This window comes from Crocodylus porosus, unplaced genomic scaffold, assembly GCF_001723895.1.
Source record: "Crocodylus porosus isolate Cpor-Errol unplaced genomic scaffold, CroPor_comp1, whole genome shotgun sequence".
NCBI lineage: Eukaryota > Metazoa > Chordata > Crocodylia > Crocodylidae > Crocodylus > Crocodylus porosus.
In genome coordinates this window covers 95,186,874-95,195,449 of record NW_017728886.1, presented here as the reverse complement: position 1 = coordinate 95,195,449, position 8,576 = coordinate 95,186,874, and the positions used below count along the sequence as shown (strand labels likewise).

The window sequence follows — 8,576 nt, the reverse complement described above, 5'->3', positions numbered from 1 at the left end:
GTGCTCTTTCCTGCCAAGGCAGGGGGTCGGACTAGATGATCTACCTAGGTCCCTTCCGACTCTAGCTACTATGAAACTATGAATTATAATGCCAATGTGGTATTTCAGCCTCATTAAAACTCTCTTTTGTATTTTCACCCAATAAGTTTTCCCCTTCCCCTTCGAAGTTTCATCATCCACAAATCAAACAATAGACACAATGTTGCTTTGGATTAAATGACAAAATAACTCAAATCATTTTTAAAAGAGTTCAAAATAAAGAATGAAGAAGTAGTAGTTCTGAACTCTTCTTGGTACTCAACAACATAGAACTCCTCATTACAATAATTTTCCATTTGGAAATACAGGTTCCACAAAATCAAAATTATTCCATGGGAAAATGCCAATTTGCTTTCAAGAAAATCAAAATCAAATATTCCATTTGGAATCAGTTCTACTCAAAACAGAATATTTCTTGATTTAACTGATCCAAAGGAACCCATTTGGAATTGATTCAACACAACGTTAAACTACATTTGCCTATCACATTCCCTTTTGGAAGTGATAGGTTAATCTTCAGTCCTCTCCTGGGTCAGTGACAGTTTAACTTTTACTTCTCTCTAAAAAATACAAAGAATATTTTTTTTTCTGACTGAGCTGTAGGGTGCATCATGAGAATCATATGAACCTTGGTGCAGTACTGAACATGTGACCTGGGTAGGAAGCCTGGCATTAGTTTCCTATACCACCACTCCAATAAAGCACTGTCCTACCCAAGGAAAGTACAAGTTATTAGACTGACTCAAACAGGAAGTGTTTCACATAAATTCCCTAAACTAGAATGATTCATTTTAAATGTCAGGGAAATTGAGATTTAAAATACATAAATAAATATAAAAAAAGTTTCAATATTTATGAATATTGCTGACTTAAGTCAATGATTTTTTTTTTCTTGAAAATTTTAACCTCTTAGTCTTGATTTGGAAGGAAAATATACTCAGAATGTCGCACTGAATTTTTGGACAGAAATTCAAAATTTCACTCACTTTCATAAAAAAGGCATAAGGCTTAAGGATTTTTTTTTCTTTTTCTAAGGGGTTTTGTTTTTATTTTATGAAATCTTAAGAAGTGAAGCACTCTATTCACAAACAACAACAACAACAACAAAACACCAACAGTTGAGCACATGCAACCAATGTAAGCTTTCCCACGTTATCTTGTCAGTATTTCTCCAGATTCTTTGAAATGCTGATTTTGGGGAAACAGACATCTGTCCACTGTAAATGAAAGAAACGCAACAATTGATTTCATCTTTCTGAAATAGCCATCATATAGCATTAATTTTCTGGTCAACAGTCTAATTTGTATTTGAACCAGTCATAGCCAAATTTAGAGGATCCATACATTTCCTTCAATGAAATATAACTTAATCACCTCCAGTAACCCATTTGGGTTACTCAGGCTCTGTTAACATACAGAATAGACTTTTGTTTTAATTGGAATTTAATGTAAGTGTCTTTTACAAATTGCTGACACTAAATTGTACTCAACAGTTTTTTTTTCTTTTTGCAGCCAAAGCTTTTTAATCCTCTCCTGGACAGCAAGCTCCCAGGGAAAAAAGAAGTCTTTTTTGTTCACCCTTCCAACAATATTTACTCTTTAAACTTAACACCTACCCGGACAAAGGTTTATTCCTTGTCTCACCCAGTTTATACTAGCCATAGACAATGTAGACACCTGAAACAAGAAACCAGATCCCTGAAGGGATAGTTTGGAGTCTAATCATCATACTGTTCATTGTTGCCGTCAGTTGTCTAGGGTTGACTATTTTGGGGGCTTTGATTTGTATGGAGACCTAGTCACCAAGAGTGGACTAGCTCAGTAGCACAGTGGCTGGCCCAGCACAGTGGAACAACCAGCCAGCCAGTGGAAGTAGCTCAGTGAGCATCCAAAATGCCAACAAACTCACAAAATTTCACGATGAAAATCAGACATCAAATCCCATTCAGATACGATTTTTCAAAGATGTCTGACTCAGCTCACACTGAAGTCAACTGCAACATTCCCATCAACTTCAGTAGTAGCACTTGGTAAAAAACTTACAAATGAGCATGGTCACCTGAGGCACTCTAAAATAAAACTCATATGGGCTTATGGCAGTAAAGGGCTGACAGCTAAATACAATTATTATTCAGATTCCTTTTTAGCTGTCAAGCCAACAATAAAAGAATAAATTCCTCAATTCAGAGCTTTGTCGTCAGACTTAAGCCATCAACTAACAAACATAGTAAGTTTTTTTACCTCCTACTGATGCTTTCTTTTCAGGGTTGTTGAGTGCTCATACCTTGTCAGCACAAACAAGTCTCTATGCTGGAAAAACCCAAGTTAAAAAAAAAAAAACAAAAAACCTCTCCATTTTGGTATCTGGGTCAGTGTAAGTAGGTCACTTGTTTCTTAATTAACCCCAACAGATTCTTACCTTGTTGGGATATATTTATCAGCCCTTCTTCATGAACTTGACTCCAATTTTGAAGGCTAGGATAAAAAAGTAATGAAGAAAAATGCTTCTCTCTTTTATTCCAGGGAACGATCTTTTAATTCCTTAAGCAGCGTGGGATGGAATCTTTAGGGTTCCCCCCCTCCTATCTGTCTTTAACTGGTTATGTATTATGACTGTGTAATATCAAGGTTCGCAACAGCAGGAGTTCTTACTCTGCATGAGTTCCCATACCTGCTGCTTTCAATGTGTGCATGCAGTTTCCCATTAATACGGAAGTGAGTTTTGCATCCATGCTAGAAGAAAAGAGACTTTTCTGTGTCTGACAAGACTGAAGCAAAACAAGGTGAATCAGCAAGGAAGTTAAGACATTCTCTGCATCTTTACATTTATAGATTTGAATCAGACCCTTCCAGCTGCAGAGATGTGTTTTAGGGCTTACAGGACAGCTCACAAAAGAAGAGACGATTATTAATGTTCGCTCTTGTACTGAGAAACTCGGAGTTGCTTGTGAATAATCAAAGTCTAATTGTGAAGGCTGAAACATGAATAATAGCAGCACTCTTCCAGTCGGCAGGAGATAGCCTCATTTCACCACATTATTTCTTTTCCCTGTTTCAGCATATTACAGTACTAACAGGTTATAATGGTAGCCAAATAGCTCCCTTTTGTGTCACCACTAATGCCTATTCATTTGGAAAGGATTGTGTTCCAGCTGTACTGGACGGAATAAAATACTGATCCTGCTTCACTACATGTAAAAGAAGAAATATATGCACGTGCTCTCCAGGCACGTATTCTGTCATGTGTTCAGTCATGTGTCATACAAAGTCATAAAGCCAATGCATCTCTGCTCATGCCTTGAAAGTACATATCTTGTACTATGCCACATATTCAAGGTGTGCCACGGTACATGAGCCATCATCCTGCCATGCCCCCATCCTTTTTTTCTTTATATAAATTCCTGGGATTACATGACTGAACATTATTATGTGTTATTCCCCACCTATTTTAACAGGTGGGTGAAACACCTGATGCACGCCTGCTAATCTTTACAGCATACAGTGGGATTGCATGAACCAAGGAAGCAGTAAAAATGGGTTGTGCAACCCTCCTTGCAGGTAGGCTGTGGAGGCAAGGGTTCTCATTAAGCTGAGCACAGCTGTGTGCAGCCTTGCGACAGATTTTACCATCCTTCCCACATCATAGGGCACCTTTGTAGCATTTTAATGGGATTCTAGCCTCTCTCTCCCTTAAAAGGCTTACCTGGAGAAACAATGAATAAGTCTTAAAGCAGCTGACAGCCTTTGGCCCACTTTAATGAAGTCAGACCATGGAATCCCTCTATAAATGAGGTGAACTCCAGTACCTCTATCCTGCAGGCTTCAAGAAAGTCTGCCACCAGAGTTAACAATTTAACTCTGCAAAAAGTCACAACTGAAATTAGTTTCTGTTTGGCAAAAGGGCTCTAGCCTGATCTTTTCTTTTGCAGAACGAACACCTGCACATCATTTGACTGATTCTCTCCCCCACAAGTACAGGTGGTAGTTTCTATTCCCAAAACCTTTTTGTCTTGATAAATGCTTCAGCAACACATGTCCAATAAAATCAATGTATTTTAATGAAGCCTGGAGTAAAGGTGAGAATGCTTGATGCTACTAACTTATTTGACTTGCTTTCATGTGCACTTTGAGGAGGCAGAGGATTCTACAGCTTGTGATTTAAGCTCTTTTTAAAATCCTTATTACATGAAAACTAGAGATGTGGTAAAACCACTGTGTGCATATTGAAACAAGGGAGAAAATGGATAGCAGATAGAAGCTCAGTTTGGTCCCTTGCCCCTTTTTTCAGAGTAGATCTTGTTAGTAAAAGCCAAAGCTTTCCATTAACTAATGATAACCTGTGCTAATGCTAAGTATCACATGGAGCAGAAAGTGTTCCCCTGCCAATTATCAGGGGCAGCAAACTATTCAAGGCAACTTGATTGATCTGCACAAATCCCATCTTCTTCAAGGCCAGTGATTCTTTCCTTTAACTGGGAACCAGCTAAAATATTTTCCGTTTAGAAATGGCAATTTTGATTCTGCATCTGGTGAGTTAAATAAAAAGTTTTAAAGTTAAATGGGGGTAAGAAAGATCAGCCTCATTTTGCGAATCTTCCTAATGACTCTTACTCCCTCAATACTGCCTGGCATGCAAAGACAATTAGAGAGTGGAAACATGGAAAGCACTTAAATCAGTTGTAAAATGGTAACCTTACATCAGCATGAAGCCTCAGTCAGATTAGTGAATTCTTGTTTTCACGCCCCCCCCCCTTTTTTCCCCAAAGAAGAAAAGAGATTTTTGTTAAATCTGGTATGCCAAATAACCCACTTACATGGAGTAGCTTTATGCAGAAATAAGATACAAATTGGAAACTCATACCATCTCTAATATATTTACAGAGATTTGTAAACTGTAATAGCTTGCTGCTTTTTTTCCTCTTGCCCCTTTATTTCAGCTCCACTTTATATTAGCTATCTCTGCATCTTGGATTACATTTTGAATACCAGGAGTGCTGTGTTTTCTCTCGAAGTCATTTTTGTAGGGGCTGGCATACCATTTCACCTGTCCCCGCTCCTCTTCACAAAAGGAGGGTCCTGGGATCATTGCTATATTCCAGTAATTTGTTGCTTCTCACAGCAGCATATTCACCTAATATTTTTTTTCTGCTGCCTTGTAAATCATCTGAGATTGAAAGGGCCTGTGGTTTTAGACAAATGGTAACTGGATATTTTACATGTGCTTTTAAGAGTCACTTTTTAAAGAATACTCATGTTTATGACAAGTTTTTCATTAGAACTAGATTGTTGAAGCACAGAAAACAAATCACTAAGGTCAGCTGAGTGGCAATCAAAATTGTCTTCAAAATAGAAAGGGATGTAAATTCATGCAGAATTAAAATGAACTGCACAAAAAAAAATTAGACAGGTAAGCTTTGTTTTTTCATTCTAAAGGTGAGGCATAGACAGAGGGCAGTATGGAGCAGGATATGTAGCGCACAAGTCTGAGGAAGAAAGATACACAAATGGAGTCACAAAAAACATTTGACCAAAGAATAGCAACGAGGGGACCAAAAGCTTTCACTAAAACCCTCTTCTCTCGAAATTAAAATAACTTTTGAATGATGAACTTAACCTGTAGTGTTTATGAATTTAAAAAAGGAAGAAAAAATTGAAGACGGAAGTTGGTAGCATGTGAAGGCTTTATTGACATCTGCATGAAATGGTCAAATTACTTGTAAAAGGCAAAGCGATTTAGTTTGGATTCATGGTAGGACAGGAGCAAAACTCTGAACTGTACAACCCCCCACCCCCAAACAAATGAACAAAAAACCCTCCACTTTCCTCTCTGACTCTCCATGTCTTTTAAAAAGATTCTTAGGACTGTTTTGCTTCTAATAAACATAACGTATACAGAGTGCCATCTGATACCAAGCATCATTCATTTGGGACGACCGGCATAATTCACTAATAGCCTTCAATTCATAACCATTCCTGAATTAAATAGATTCCTTGAATTTTAAACCAGAATGGACCGTTAGATCATTATTCTGACCTTGTGATTAGTATGCTCCAGGAATTAATTGAGTCTGCTCCAATGTGTTCTAATCAAAATGCCTTGGAACATATGTAAAAGTACCCCTGGGTTTTCATTCATGACCAGCTAGATACTATTGCCCTATTTAACCAAAACCAGGTTTTGATGACGCCACAAGCTCTCATCTTCCTTTTAGGCTACTTCATTGATTGCATTCATATGCCACTTCTATGCAGGGAAGACAGAACAATATTCCTGACCATCTTCTGGTAATCCTTATCTAGGTAACAAATCAGTAAGTAGAAAAATATTTATTGGTTTTATTGTTATGACCAAACAGGCCAGTTCCATGCACACAATGAGCTCCCAGTCTCAGAGACCAGCAATTCTGACTATTGAGAACTACATATCTAAATTCTGAAAATAAGGGATATACAAAAATGACGACATTGAACTTGCATAGAACTCAATACCTCTGCCTTCTACCTCAGGGGTCAGAAACCTACAGATCTGACGCACAAAGCAATTTTATCCAGGCTGTGAAGCTCTGCTTTCAGCATTTCTGGGGAGGCGGGCAAGGGGTTCTGTGTTTGGTTACAAGCGCATCAGCAGCAAGTAGTGATGGCAAGCCAGTTCAGAAGCACAGACCTACCTTGGACTGAGCTACTTTCCTTTGGATTGCTGCTCTGAAAGGAGTTGCCAATTCCCAGTTTACTGAATTCTGCTCTTTTATGCAGGATAAGTCCCCCAGTGGAGTCATCCAGGAGTCCTGGGTCCTGTACTGTTCAACATCTTTGTCAGTTATCTGGATGTGGGTGTGGAATGCACACTATCCAAATTCACTGATGACACAAAGTTGTGGGGTGAGGTGAGCATGCTAGAGGGGAGGGACAGAATCCAGCTAGATCTAAACAGGTTACAGAGGTGGCCGGATAAGAGTCGGATGGAGTTCAACACAGAGAAGTGCAAGTTACTGTATATAGGGAGAAGGAACCAGCAACACACCTATAGGCTGGGGAATACCCTTCTTGTCAACACGGTGGCAGAAAGGGATCTTGGAGTCATTGTTGACTCCAGGATGAACATGAGCCGCCAATGCAAGGAAGCGGTCAGTGAGGCTAATTGCACCTTGTCGTGTATCTACACATGCATCACAAGCAGGTCCAGGGAGGTGATCCTTCCCCTCTATGCAGCATTGGTCAGGCCACAGTTGGAGTACTGCATCCAGTTCTGGGTGCCGCACTTCAAGAGGGACGTGGCTAGCATTGAGAGGGTCCAGAGGAGGGCTACTCACATGGTCAAGGGGTAGCAGGGCAGGCCCTACGAAGAGAGGTTAAGGGGCCTGAACCTATTCAGCCTCCACAAGAGAAGGCTGAGTGGGGATCTGGTGGCCACTTACAAACTCACCAGGGGGGGCCAGCAGGAATTGGGGGAGGCTCTGTTCCCCCCAGGCACCACCCGGGGTTACTAGGAATAACAGCACAAATTGCTAGAAAGCAGGTTCAGGCTGGACATCAGGAGACATTACTTTATAGTTAGGGCTGCCAGGCTCTGGAATGGGCTCACAAGTGAGGTGGTGCTCTCTCTTACCTTGGGGGGTCTTGAAGAAGAGGCTGGACAGGTATTTGGCTGGGATGATATGATCCCAGCACCCATTCCTCCCCGGGGCAGGGGGTTGGACCTGATGATCTGTTTAGGTCCCTTCTGACCCTAAGTATTATGATATTATGATACGCATGATACATTGAGAGAAAGTAGTCACCCATGTACTTTAGATCCATGCTTATCTTGCTTGAAAAATACTTGGGAACTTATCAAATAATCAAGAGTAGATGCTTTCAGAACAATATATAATGAGGGAACCCTAACTTCAAAACATGCCACATTGAAAAAAGTCATCAACAAATCAAATGAACTTGACCAAATACTGCCAAACACAATTGCCCCATTTTAAATGGATTTTCAATTAACTTACTGAAAGCTACCTTCAATTATATAGGTTCATGGCCAACCTTCCACATCTTCTCTCTCATGTCTAAGAGGCTAAAGGGAAAAAAAAAAAATCACATTTGGATACAAGTGCCTGGATAACACACCACTGACTCTCTCATTTGTGTTCAGTAATGATCACCCAACAGTCAAACAGGAACAGATCAACAACATCAGACTTGCAGAATACAGAACCACCTAGATATAATAGCCATTTACCAAGAGGAGAGCTCTGCATCTTGCCATGAAGCCTATCACAAATAGTGTCACTCCTGGAAGGAGAAGGAATCACAGAATCCCAAACTTGCCTGCTCCAACAGCCCTACGTATATGGTAACGTTATCAACCTATCTGGATGCCTCTCAGCCTAGCAGAGGGGTCCATACTATTTTTTCATCTTTCTTTCTGCCCTACTACGCCCAATATGGTGCAGCTGTATGAAGACCTCAACGCTTTTTTCCACCACCTAAGGTCGAGGGAATATTTTCATGACAGGGAGCCTCTGGGCTTGGGCCTGCAAGTAGGATGCCTG

General features: G+C 40.0%; 1 protein-coding gene and 1 long non-coding RNA gene across 2 annotated transcripts in view; one reads left to right on the top strand and one right to left on the bottom strand.

The window, feature by feature from the left end:
* Positions 1-8,576, bottom strand: part of CNTNAP2 (contactin associated protein-like 2) — a 1,403,431-nt gene that overhangs the window by 1,247,171 nt on the left and 147,684 nt on the right. The window lies entirely within an intron of this gene.
* Positions 6,147-8,576, top strand: part of LOC109312998 — a 14,958-nt gene continuing 12,528 nt past the window's right edge. The window contains exon 1 of the long non-coding RNA XR_002101948.1: positions 6,147-6,350. This is a non-coding gene — a long non-coding RNA (uncharacterized LOC109312998). The remainder of the gene's footprint in view (positions 6,351-8,576) is intronic.